This window comes from Triturus cristatus, chromosome 10 (assembly GCF_964204655.1).
Source record: "Triturus cristatus chromosome 10, aTriCri1.1, whole genome shotgun sequence".
NCBI classification, from domain to species: domain Eukaryota; kingdom Metazoa; phylum Chordata; class Amphibia; order Caudata; family Salamandridae; genus Triturus; species Triturus cristatus.
Window position 1 is genome coordinate 251694637 of NC_140593.1, and position 14797 is coordinate 251709433.

The following is a 14797-nucleotide window of genomic DNA, read 5'->3' on the forward strand; positions in this document are numbered from 1 at the left end:
CACCATACTACGTCCTTTAGATTCCTAGATAGACCAGCAATATTCCAAGATATCAACCTAATATTAGGATTTTCTTTTGCACCTAATGGGGATGTTCCTAATAAAATATCTTCTGTGGCAATATCATCCTCCAGTATGGCTGGGGAGTTTACTACATCCGTATTGTAAACATCTTTATTCTTACCATTTACCTTCAGCCGTACTAAATGGGACTTAACTGCCATATCTGATCCAGCTGACTCACCCAGCCGGGCATGTGTAATCCCATCAGTATGTGGCATCACATCTACTAACATGTCTATTGGGCTTGGTGCTACTAAAAATTTTGAATCAAAGACTTCACTACTCATATGGGTCCCCCTCAACGGGGTATCTAATGCTGGTACTAAGATTTTTTTATCAGTCTTTAGAAGTCAATCGTTTAGGTCTAGTGAGCTCAATACTGTGTATCTATTTTCGGTCGGAATTTCAAAAATTGGGAGTCTGTTGGTGCACAGAGGTCTTTTTCTATTCATAATTTGTGTTGGCCTGTCTAAATGACTGTAAAAATAGCCCAGAGGGTGTACACCCACATCGTTTGCTCCCAGTACAAGTGATGCTGCTCTTAGTAGGACGGTTGCAACATGATGGGGGTGTCTAAAGTTTATAATGGCACAATCCCCCTTACATGTTTTCCTTGCATTACCTATCCAAGGGACTCGTCTAGTGGACAATATTTGGACTGAGAAATTTGTGGGAAATCCGCAGTTTTTATTTAACCAAGCGACTGATTTCCGTTTAAGAGAATCGTGAGGCTCCTCTCCAAAATTATGTGTTACTGGGTCTAGGGGTGGAACATTATAAAGAACGATGACATAGGGTTCGCAATCTGGTGGAAGATTAACAGAGTGTGGATTTCGCACTATGGCCCTAGACCTCACACTACTGGGTGTAGCTGTATTAGTTTGAATATTATTACCAGCTACTCGCGATAAACTCGTGGAACTAGAGGAACTCACTACCTCAGTTACAGACTGTGCTACAGAGTGGACAGATTGTGTCAGTTTCTCAGGCAGTTTAATGGACTGTTCCTTATTTAATTTCTCTAGAAGGCCACCCAATCTTGATACTTCATTTGATAACAATTCAATTTTCTCCACAAGTGGTTTGGTCATAAGCTCCAATTTTGCCTCGAATAACTTAGCAATGAACCCCAGAAGAGCAGAGTTCTCATCCCCATTAGTAATCGGGGTCTTGTTAAGGACCACAGTACTTCTCTGGGATTGGACCAACGATGTCTTGTGATGAACACTCCCTCGCTTGGTTTGGAGCTTCCTACATTTCCTAACGGCTCATTTCGGAGGGGATAGAGGTGATACGGTTTCATTTGGGGACTCCAATAAAGCTTGCCTTTGAACATCATGATCTAAGGGAGAAATTGCTAAATTCTCCATTAAAGAGGCTTCGATTGGGGGGTCCACTATAGTAGAAGTATTAGTACTGACATCTAAAGGTAACAACACGTTTTCTGGGAAGGACTCCTTTCCCAAAGATTTCCTTCTTTCACTATTAATCATGCTAACCCTTTTGACCAGATAATTATCCATAGTGATTTTGTTTTTAGCCATCTCAAGACACAATCACGTTTTTTGACAGACACGACTACTATGGTTGGAGGAAAGGGTTGACAATAATATATCTAATTGTAGGGTACGGACACAGAGCCAGTGGGGCACCAGGGGTATTTCAATGATATCCGGCTCACATGTACTCCCCGTAGCATGAATAACACTGTCTGACGATACCCAAGAAGGGGTTACCTAAGAGCTAATAATAAAACAGATCGAATATACACCAAGTCTTGACTGACAGTAATTTTAGAAAGTACTTGCAGTTATAACAGAGTCCTCACGGCTTAGGGGGGTGGCCCGACCCGACCTCCTCCGGCCCCCTAACGGCCACACAACGGCCCGCCCTTTGCCCGGGCTTACCCCGGCGTCGCCCGCGCGCGTCCCGCGACGCGGAGGGAGCCTCTCCGATTTAAGCGCCTCCGGGCGCGCTGGTAGGCGGAAACAGGAAATGCCGTCAAGCACTCTGGGAGCTGTAGTCTCCCCCCACAGTGGCCAGCGGTAATGGTGGCAGCGGGGGAAACCAACAGCGTTGCCGTCCCAGGAAGAGTGTGTCGTCAGGTAGGTGAAGGTGCAGCCATCCGCTGCTTACAGGTACTGGAAATGCCCCCGCTCCACCAAGGGAGCCTCTCCGATTTAAGCGCCTCCGGGCGCGCTGGTAGGCGGAAACAGGAAGTGCTGCCAAGCACTCTGGGAGCTGTAGTCTCCCCCCACAGTGGCCAGCGGTAATGGTGGCAGCGGGGGAAACCAACAGCGTTGCCATCCCAGGAAGAGTGTGTCGTCAGGTAGGTGAAGGTGCAGCCATCCGCTGCTTACAGGTACTGGAAATGCCCCCAATCCACCAAGGGAGCCTCTCCGATTTAAGCGCCTCCGGGCGCGCTGGTAGGCGGAAACAGGAAGTGCCGCCAAGCACTCTGGGAGCTGTAGTCTCCCCCCACAGCGGCCAGCGGTAATGGTGGCAGCGGGGGAAACCAACAGCGTTGCCATCCCAGGAAGAGTGTGTCGTCAGGTAGGTGAAGGTGCAGCCATCCGCTGCTTACAGGTACTGGAAATGCCCCCGCTCCACCGAGGGAGCCTCTCTGATTTAAGCGCCTCCGGGCGCGCTGGTGGGCGGAAACAGGAAGTGCCGCCAAGCACTCTGGGAGCTGTAGTCTCCCCCCACAGCGGCCAGCGGTAATGGTGGCAGCGGGGGAAACCAACAGCGTTGCCGTCCCAGGAAGAGTGTGTCGTCAGGTAGGTGAAGGTGCAGCCATCCGCTGCTTACAGGTACTGGAAATGCCCCCGCTCCACCGAGGGAGCCTCTCCGATTTAAGCGCCTCCGGGCGCGCTGGAAGGCGGAAACAGGAAGTACCGCCAATCACTCTGGGAGCTGTAGTCTCCCCCCACAGCGGCCAGCGGTAATGGTGGCAGCGGGGGAAACCAACAGCGTTGCCGTCCCAGGAAGAGTGTGTCATCAGGTAGGTGAAGGTGCAGCCATCCGTTGCTTACAGGTACTGGAAATGCCCCTCATTATAGTTAGAAAAAAGAATAACAAAAACCTTAGAAATTGTCTGAAAAAACCAAAGGATACAGGGATGTTATAGTTAAGTTCAGATTTCACTCGTACAAAACCAGTGTGTACCCAATGACAGAAGTGTGCCAAACACTTCATGTTCTGTTTAGATTTTTTGCAGTTTTATACAGAGCAGACTTGACCTGAAGATGTTTGAGTGCTGTGCATGAGCATTAATTACATTACACAAGGACATATTAATTTTGGTTTTAGGCATGGGGAGACTAAGTGATTTACCCAGAATCATAGGATGTTGAGCTGATGCTGAAATTCAAACCTGGTTCCTCAGTTGCAAATTCTGCAGCTCTGGCCATAATGACACATGCTCTGTGTAACATATAACGAAGTGATCACCTGCATAAAAAACATAAAGATAGCAAATAATTTAAAGGTGTTTTGTTGCTATTTGAGACCTCAGTAAATATCCCCCAAAAGGGCTGTATTTTTTCTGTCTCCTGCCTTAAATCTCCTCTTTCTCAATGTAAGTCAATGGGAAAAATCAATTCCCCAGTTTTTTTCAGAATCTCCCTCTTACCAAGCTTAAAATGTTGGCATGTATGGTACATTGGATCACGGAGGGCATGAAGAATGGGGTAGGGACATTAACTCAGATGAAAGAGGGCAGGAAGAAGATGGACAGGGGCACCAAACTGACCTTACAGGGCAGGTGTCAGGGGTTCTAGCAGCACAATACACGACTCAGGGCAAGTGGGACGGCAGTGCAACACAACAGACCATGGAAAACAACAGGGAGGGGACAGGGCCATGCACTTGGACAACAGACAGCAGAGAGTAAAGAAGCAAGAACAGCAAGCCGAACATACCAATCAGACAGGAGGTACAGTTGCAACATATGGACCATGAAGGGCAGGCATGAAGGAGCAGGGGCACGGCAACAGACCAGACAAGGCTGGAGGTAGGGGACAGGGGCCTACTCAAGGAAAACTAAGGGCAGGGTAGGAGCATCAAGTTGACCATGGAGAGCAGGTGAGATGGGCACAGGTAGAACAACATGCCATGGAGGGCAACAGTGAGACGTTAATGGCATACACAAAGACAATGAAGGGAAGGTGGGAGGTTCATGGCAGGCAGAAAGGGCAATGGCAGATCAACGGCCACACAGGGCCGTAATGAGGGGAATGAACTTGGACAATGGATGGGAAGGAGCTGCCAGGTAGGAGCAGCAAGCTTGGGTGGAAGCAGCACAATGCCTGGCCAGGCCCTGCATCCAAGTCCCCCCCAACATGTGCATTGCGATGGGCATCTTACTTAACATTATAAAAACTAGAAATTCACTGAAAAAAACCCAGAGGTTACAGGTACATTATAGTTAGGTTCAGATTTTACACGCAAAAAATCATAGAAATTTAGCTGTTAAAGTTAGAGCGATTTCAAGTAACTATAACTCGTGATGGACAGGGGCACCAAACTGACCTTACAGGGCAGGTGTCAGGGGTTGTAGCAGCACATCCCCAGTTACCCTAAGGTAACTATCTCATGCCCTCGTGATGCACTGCTATTTACCACAGATATTACATCACTCATGACATGTTCTATGACTTCACTGATAATGTCACTGCAACATTTGTAGTAAAATTATTGATGAGAAAACTGTGCATAACCAGGGTGTGAGTTATAGCTACCTAAGGGTACAAGTTATAGTTACTTGAAATAACTCTAGCAGCTGCATTTCTATTATTTTGTGCATGTAAATTATTGACCTACCTATATTGTCCCATATATATATATATATATTCACTGAAAAAACCAAAGGTTTCAGGGGCGTTATAGTTAGCTGGACATTTCCCTCGTACAAAACCCTAGAAATTCCCCTGTTATAGTTAGTTCAGCTAACTATAACTCGCGCCCCCGCAATGCACTGCTGATGACGTCACATATTACATCACTCATGACATGGTCAGTGGCATCACTGATAACATCACTGATGACATCTCAAATGACATCACTGATGACATCACTGATGACATCATCCAGTAGGTATGTGTTTCTGTACAGTTTTAATATGTTTAATATATATAGGGAAAGGTCTGTTGAAGAATGAGTGAGTGTACAAGTGTGTGAATGGATGATTTTGTAGGTGCGTAACTGACTCTTTAAGTTAGTCATTAAATGTATCTTACTGCAGACTAGTGACTAAACTGTGCGAATGTCTGTATGTGTCTGTGTGTAGGTGTATAAGTGGCTGCATGGTTTTGTGAATAGCTATATGAGTGTCTATATGGGTTATTGATTGGTTGTCTGAGTATCTGTATGGGTGCCTGAGTATTTGTGTGGGTAGGGTTTGTGTGACTCTATGCATAGATGTGTGAGTGGGTGATTCTATGGGTGCATGGTTTTAAGAGTGCATCTGTGATGGACTGTATGGTTGGGTGAGTGTATGGATGGGTGTGTTAGGGATTGAATGTATATCTCAGTGGTACATGTGTGACTAACTACATATGTGAAAGGCAGTATATATGTGTGTAAGAGTATATAAGTGGGTATATGTAAGAGTGTGTGATTGTGAGAGTGGCTGTATGGATGAGTGTGTGCTTGTATCAATGATTCTATTAGAGCGTAAGAATGTGGTACTATTTTTATGAGTAAGTGAACTTGAGTGTGTTTAACTGCATAGGTGAGTAAATTGGACTGTGTTTAATTACTTGCACGACTGACTAGGTGTGTCAGTACCTCAATGGATGATTGGTGGTGTGTGAGTGTCTATCTAGGTGTATAAATGCATATGATAGTCTTGTACGGAGTGATTGTAAGTATGAGTGACTGTACAGGTGAGTGAGTGGAGGTGTATGTAGACCTAAGAGTTAATGAGTGGGTATGTAGTTATTGGTATTGGAGTATCTATGATTTTCAAAATGGCCGTCTGAAATTTTGAGTCGGTGTATCAAAGGTTATATTAGGGTGGGAGAAGATGCACTAATTTATCACATGGATGATGTCATCAGTGATGTCATGAGTGATGTCATTTGAGATGTCATCAGTGATGTCATCAGTGATGTCACTGACCATGTCATGAGTGACGTCATCAGCAGTGCATTGCGGGAGCGCGAGTTATAGTTAGCTGAACTAACTATAACAGGGGAATTTCTAGGATTTGTACGAGGGAAATGTCCAGCTAACTATAACGCCCCTGAAACCTTTGGTTTTTTCAGTGAATTTCTAATTTTTTTTTAAATGCCAATTCCTAACTATAACGCCCCTGAAACCTATGGTTTTTTCAGTGAATTTCAAAGGTTTTTTAAATGCTAATTCCTATCTATAACTTATCTCTGAAGATATCATGAAAAGCATTCTATTTTAAAAGTAGGGTGCACATTAGTTTTGTGGGAAAGCATCTTTGTGATTGGTTAAGAAAAACGTGGAGTACATATCAAAGGATAAAATTTGCTCAGTTCAACCACACCTGCTACTTGCATTTGAAAGGCACTGTTCGAACTATAACAGGGGAATTTCTAGGGTTTTGTACGAGGGAAAGGTCCAGCTAACTATAACGCCCCTGAAACCTTTGGTTTTGTCAGTGAATTTCTAAGGTTTTTTAAATGCCAATTCCTAACTATAACGCCCCTGAAGCCTATGGTTTTTTCAGTGAATTTCAAAGGTTTTTGAAATGCTAATTCCTATCTATAACTTATCTCTGAAGATATCATGAAAAGCATTCTTTTTTAAAAGTAGGGTGCACATTAGTTTTGTGGAAAAGCATCTTTGTGATTGGTTAAGAAAAACGTGGAGTACATATCAAAGGATAAAATTTGCTCAGATCAACCACACCTGCTACTTGCATTTGAAAGGCACTGTTCGAACTTAAAACAATCGTCAACTTTGAACCTGCATGTGTCGTTAAATATTCAAGAAAATGTTACAAAAAAATATCGTTAAGTTTTTAAAAATTGATGAACTTTTAACCTGCACGTGTTGTAGAATGTTCTAGAAAGTGTGTTGATAGAATACGTTGCACTTCTGACTTCTATGTGTTGTTCAATATTAAAAAAGCGGTTCTTATGGAAAATTAAAAAGAAACCAATAGAGAAGTTTTGAAGCCTAAAAGAATCAAGGAACTATTCTAATTTATTCTTTACATGTATTTATGTGTGCAGCAACAAAATTATAGACACAACAGCAGTAGGAAGAGGAAGAAGCAGGGAGTGGGGGGAGGGGGGAGAATGGCACACATGCACAATTAAGTACAACACACATATAGACTAACAATTGCCAAAATGAAACACACCAACAAGCAGCACAAGTCACACAACCCGCCAACATCACACCACTGAACGAGCATAGAAATGAAAACCACGCTGCATTCATACAGGATGTGTACAAAGGCCGGTCGTTGGTGTTGTGGGATGTCTGTGACCGTGGTCATCATGGATGAGATGCCCAGCATGTGGCACATAGTCGAGTCCACTGTGTGTTATGTTGCCAAACGGCTGCACCTCCCTCCCACGAGCCCCCACACTTTTGTACGGTACGCTGTTGTATCTCGTGCACTCGTACAGCACACCATTGTAATGCCTATTTGCGCATGTCCTGCTACATTCCAACAACAAAATCACAGTGCCGTTTGGAGGTGGTGCATGCCAGTTTACAACATCAACTGCTGCGGCTCTTGTAGCAGGCCACACCAGAACACAGAGACACACTTACCGCACTTCCTGTACACGGACATGTCCGAGACACCCCGTTCCCCTTGCCGGATAGGCACACCCCTGCACTGACCTGTGAACCCCAGACCAGCACACGCCAGTTGTGCATGCAGGAGGATGCGTGCGTAGCTACACATCCAGGCTCACTGCCAACGCTGAGGTGACAGCACACTGTGATGTTGCAGGGCTCGTGCTTATCATGCTAAGACAATGACCACAGGGACACACTTACTAAGATGTGGGTTTGGGGGGCATTGGCAGTCCTGGAGTTGTTGAGATGAGTCTTCTGTCCCTCATGGGTATCCCTGTATCATGCTCATTGACTCTATGGTACCTGTGGGTGTTCTGGTGTGGCTCTTGACTGTGTTCCCTTTCATGGTGCAGGTAGTTGTCCTGCTTAACACCAGCAGAAAGCAGGTGAAAAATCCCAGGTGCTAACGTGTCTTATCGCCGGAATTTGTTTCGCATTGCAATTGGTGTGAAAGTTGTGATGGAATTTTTTTCGTGTGCAGAACAATATACGAACTGAGCAGTGTATCTCATCAAGATCCAGCACCTGACGCACTATTTCCAATCAATATATATACAATGAGATTTCTTAATAGATTTTGTGTGTACACTGTAACTGCAGCCAATACCTCAGTGCAATTCAATACAGGATTTTAGTATTTAGAATAAATCGGAAAGGTGCACCTCGTGTCTTTTTGCACGGGAACGGCTACTCTCCATTTCATTATCAGCACTTTAACCGAAGTAAAGTTGAGATAAATCTAACACACTTTTCAGAAGTTGGTGCAAACTGCAGATATCACCAGTATTCCAGCAATAAGTCCCCCAAAATTTAACACCATGCAGGACTCCATCAAATAACAGTAATAAGAACAAGAAAGAGTCACACAGCAGTTAAGAGAACAACCAAAAACGTTATTAATTTTTTTTTTCAAACTTTATTTTTTGTAATAATAAATATATAAATGAAAAACTATTTTCAAAATTTATTTTTTTATTAACATATATATGAACAATAAACTAATAAACAAAATGTAACAACAATAATAAAAAACAACAAGGCGGAACACTACTGTGGGGACAATGGATGTCGACGACAGACCTGGAAAATAGGAAAGATTGTTAAAAAAAAACAACATGGTATTCTTAACAAAATACCACAAGACACAAATCACATATATATAAAATGCATACAGCTAACAACATTTTATTAGTTTAACTTACAAAAACTGTAAATGTTGCCGCTTTAAAATATTTACCGAATCTGAAGAAAATGTTTTGCAGAAGGCACCACACAAACAACGTTTTTCTTCAGTGGTGAGGACATTTTTTACTTTTTCCAAGGAGCAAACAAAGACCAATGCCACCTTCGTCACTCGCAAGATTTGCCAAAGAGTTCTGTTACGAGGAGATCCTAACAAAAAATACTCATGCGGCACAGCAAGTATGATGAAACACCTAAGGACCCTTCATCCAAACAATCTTGCGCGAGAAGAGTGCAAACAGATGAGAAACACTCCTGTTCTGTATCTGTAAAAAAGAATCACAAATAAATGTATATTAATAACTTTCAAATTTATACTATTCCATTACTGTACAAACACATTTTATATAAAAACTGACTATGAAACTATAGCCCTGAACCACAAGTGTGACGGTCATTAAAACACTACATGCATAGTGCATACTACTTTGAAGCAGTTCATGCCCTAAAGCCTACCTCACTAAAACACTACATGCTAACTGACTAAATGATTACAGTAGTATAAGGAGACACACTTGGTGACTCACAGGGTGTTTGCTAGAAGAGTATGAATACTAACTAGGGAATAGAAGGTGTGAAACACAACTGTGTAGGTGATTAGAGGACTGCATCCATACTGCATAGGCATTTAAAGCAGTCCATGTGCTAAGGCCTGGCTCACTGCATGACTACTTGGATACTGACTGAATGATTATCGTACAGCAAGGAGAGTGCCTAGGTGAATTTATAAGTGCTAGGCTTTTCGCACAGAGAATAGATTAGTACTTGGTACTGAATGGGTCACTAGAGGAGTGCAAAGGCAGTGACAAGTGCTGGACTGTATGGATACTGACTAGGAAATTGAAAGTGTGAAAGACAAGTGTCTAGGTGGTTAGAAGACTGCATGCATAGTGCATAGGGGTTTGAAGCAGTCCATGTGCTAAGGCCTGGCTTAGTGTATGAATACTTAGGCACTGACTGAATGATTCGAGTACTGCAAAGATAGTATCTTGGTGAATTTATAAGTGTTTGGGTTTTCGCACAGTGAATAGATTAGTACATGGTGCTGAATGGGTCACTAGAGGACTGCAAAGAGAGTCACAGGGTATTTCCTGGAAGTGTATAGATACTGACTAGGGAATTGAAGGTGTGAAAGACAATTGTGTAGGTGGTTAGAGGACTGCATACATAGAGGATAAGGGTTTGAAGCAGTCCATATACTAAGGCCTGGGTCACTGGATGAGTACTTGGGTACTGACTGAATGATTAGGGTACTGCAAGGAGAGTGCCTGGGTGAATTTATTAGGATTTGGCGCTGTGAATGGATTAGTACATGATGCTGAATGGGTCACTAGAGGAGTGCAACGGCAGTGACAGGGTGTTTGCTGCAAGTAAACGGATACTGACTGGGGAATTGAAGGTGTGAAAGACAAGTGTGTAGGTGGTTAGAGGACTGCATGCATAGTGGATATGGGTTTGACGTAGTCCATGTGCTAAGAACTGGCTCAGTGCATGAATACTTAGGCAGTGACTGAATCATTAGAGTACTGGAAAGAGAGAGTCTAGGTGAATTTATAAGTGTTTGAGTTTTGGCACAGTCAATGGATTGGTACATGCTGTTGAATGGGTCTCTAGAGGACTGCAAAGGAAGTGACAGGATGTTTCCTGGAAGTGTATTGATACTGACTAGGGAATTGAAGGTGTAAAAGACAAGCGTATAGTATGTCAGAACACTTTTATTTGAAGCAATCTATTTGGTACTTAGAAACTGACTAAATAATCAGACTACTTCTAGGACAGTGCTTAGGTAAAACTTTTACATTTTCAGTTCTGCCACAGTGAACAGAATATTACATGGTACTGCACCTTAGTGTCAAATCCTGACTCATTTTATCAATGCATAAGCAAAGACCAGCTTCTAATGCTACTAAAACTTGACAACATGAGAGGTTTTAAATTAGTTATCTGTCAGCAAATACACGATGTTACCAAATGCTTCTCTCACAGTGGTTCTCAAATGCACACAGACTCACAGTGTAATTCTAGACAACAACCACTATACCTAGGAGTTTAACAAAAATCATTCACTACTGTGGAAATGGTAAGCGAACTGCACACAATCTTCATATTTCATGACTGCACTTTTGTGTCAATACCTGACTCATTTAATCAACACATAAGCAAAGACTGGCTTCTAATGCTACTAAAACTTGACAACCTGACTGGTTTTAAAACACTTATCTGTCAGCAAATACACGATATTACCAAATGCTTCTCTCACAATCCTTACCCAAATGCACACAGACTCACAGTGTGATTTTAGACAAGCAACACTATCCTAGGAGTTTACCAAAACTCATTCACTAGTCTGGAAGAGTTAATGGTACTGCACACAATCTACATATTTAAGTACAGCACATCAGTGTCAAAGCATGACTCATTTAATCAACATATAAGCAAAGACTGGATTCTAATGCTACTAAAACTTCTCAACATGACAGATTTTAAAACAGTTATCTGTCAGCAAATACATGATGTTACCAAATGATTCTCTCACAGTGATCCCAAATACACACTAACTCACAGTATGATTCTAGACAAGCACCACTATCCCTATGAGCTTACCAAAACTCATTCACTACAGTGCAAGTGGAAAAGGAACCTGCACACAATCTACATATTTCACAACTAATTTACTGTCAATGCCTGACTCATATAATGAAAGCATAAGCCATAACTGTCTTCTAATGCTACTAAAACTTGACAACATTACATGTTTTACAACACTTCTCTCACAGTGGTTCCCAAATACACACAGACTCACAGTGTTATTCTAGACAAACAACACTATCCCTAGCAGCTTACCAAAACTCATTCACTACAGTGGAAGTGGTAAGGGAACTGCACACAATCTACATATTTCACGACTGCACTTTAGTGTCAATGCCTGACTCATTTAATCAACGCATATGCAATGACTGGCTTCTAATGCTACTAAAACTTGACAACATGACAAGTTGTAAAACAATTTTCTGTTACCAAATACACAATGTTACCAAACGCTTCTTTCACAGTGGTTCCCAAATGCACAAAGACTCACAGTGTGATTCTAGACAAGCACCAGTATCCCTAGGAGTTTACCAAAACTCATTCACAACACTGGAAGTGATAAGGGAACTGCACACAATCTACATATTTCAGGACTGCACTTTAGTGTCAATGCCTGACTCATTTAATCAACACATAATCAACACATAAGCAATGACTGTCTTCTAATGCTACTAAAACTTGACAACATGACAGGTTTTAAAACAGTTTTCTCTCAGCAAATACACAATGTTACCAAACGCTTCTCGCACAGAGGTTCCCAAATGCACAAAGACTCACAGTGTGATTCTAGACAAGCACCAGTATCCCTAGGAGTTTACCAAAACTCATTCACAACACTGGAAGTGATAAGGGAACTGCACACAATCTACATATTTCACGACTGCTCTTTAGTGTCAATGCCTGACTTATTTAATCAACACATAAGCAAAGACTTGCTTCTAATGCTACTAAAACTTGACAACATGACAGGTTTTAAAACAGTTTTCTCTAAGCAAATACACGATGTTACCAAACGCTTCTCTCACAGTGGTTCCCAAATGCACAAAGACTCACAGTGTGATTCTAGACAAGCACCAGTATCCCTAGGAGTTTACCAAAACTAATTCACAACACTGGAAGTGATAAGGGAACTGCACACAATCTACATATTTCACGACTGCTCTTTAGTGTCAATGCCTGACTCATTTAATCAACACATAAGCAAAGACTGGCTTCTAATGCTACTAAAACTTGACAACATGACAGGTTTTAAAACAGTTTTCTCTCAGCAAATACACGATGTTACCAAACGCTTCTCTCACAGTGGTTCCCAAATGCACAAAGACTCACAGTGTGATTCTAGACAAGCACCAGTATTCCTAGGAGTTTACCAAAACTCATTCACTACACTGGAAGTGATAAGGGAACTGCACACAATCTACATATTTCACGACTGCTCTTTAGTGTCAATGCCTGACTCATTTAATCAACACATAAGCAAAGACTGGCTTCTAATGCTACTAAAACCTGACAACATGACAGGTTTTAAAACAGTTTTCTCTCAGCAAATACACGATGTTACCAAACGCTTCTCTCACAGTGGTTCCCAAATGCACAAAGACTCACAGTGTGATTCTAGACAAGCACCAGTATTCCTAGGAGTTTACCAAAACTCATTCACTACACTGGAAGTGATAAGGGAACTGCACACAATCTACATATTTCACGACTGCACTTTAGTGTCAATGCCTGACTCATTTAATCAACACATAAGCAAAGACTGGCTTCTAATGCTACTAAAACTTGACAACCTGACTGGTTTTAAAACCCTTATCTGTCAGCAAATACACAATATTACCAAATGCTTCTCTCACAGTGGTTCCCAGCTGCACACAGACTCACTGTGTGATTCTAGACAAACAACACTATCCCTTGCACTATATGAAAACACATTTCTTCATCTAGAAGTAGTACTACATTTTAGTATAGAAACATAACATAACTCATTTCACAAATGCATAAACAATGACTGGTTTCTAATTCTACCAAAATATAAAAACTGCACAGTTATCTCTCTACAAATACATGAAAAACACAAATGCCAATCACAGAATGGTTTCTACATGCACACACATTGTAGAGAAAAAAAGTACTCCCTAAACTTTAGCAGGAAAAATACATTAGTCTGATTAAAATCAAAATAGTCCACATACATCCCCTCACAATTAAATAACTCATCTTTCAAGATCTTTTGTAGATTAAGGAGTATATCAATCACTCACCATATTTTCTTTTACATAATCTCTGCACTGTGCACCTCTCAGCAAAAACAAAGAATGGAAAAGTTTCCCTTTCAGTTTCCACACATATACATTTAAACATCAAATCATAATCCTTCGCACATAAACTCAAAAGCAAACACACATTTCTATTGGTTAAACATTTCAACCCTTTCCAACTGAAATACATTTCAACCCTTCCCCCAATCTGCCTTCTGCCTGTTACCATAGAAACAGGTCATGGAACACTGCACTGAGCTCACAGGTCACAAGTTCAGCACACAATGTTCCTACACAAGACAGGAAGTGTGCTTGACTTTTCAACATATCAGCTTATCATATATAATGTTCCTTACAATCTGTTTTTGTTAAGCAATAACAATCATACCTTTAAAAAACAGAAATATACACCCTACCTTTCAGTGTAGAAAGTTGTTATACAACCAATGATTTCTTGTCATTTTTCAAAAAACTTTGCCGTGGATCCGCGCACCCACCGCGAGAGAATCCGTGCATCCAACACGATAGGATGCGCGCACGGTGCGCGCATTCTGCCGCTTTTTTTTTTTTAAAAAAGGCGGGCCCCAGGGGGTCCTTCTGGGACCCACTAATCACCTCTAGAGGGTCAGAGTATTCCCACTCTGCCCCCTTTATATGTTTTACGCACTTATTCCCCTTGCTTCTTCAGCCTCGCTTCTACCGAGGCAGAAAATGGCGGCCAACAGTTTCTGGTTTCGAATGTAGAGAGACGCTCGACAGCCAGTTAGCATTCAGCGCGCGATCGAAAGGGTGCGCACTCCGTTCGGGGAGGGTTTGCGTACGGCGCGGGTAGGGTCCGCGGATTCTATTAGATATTG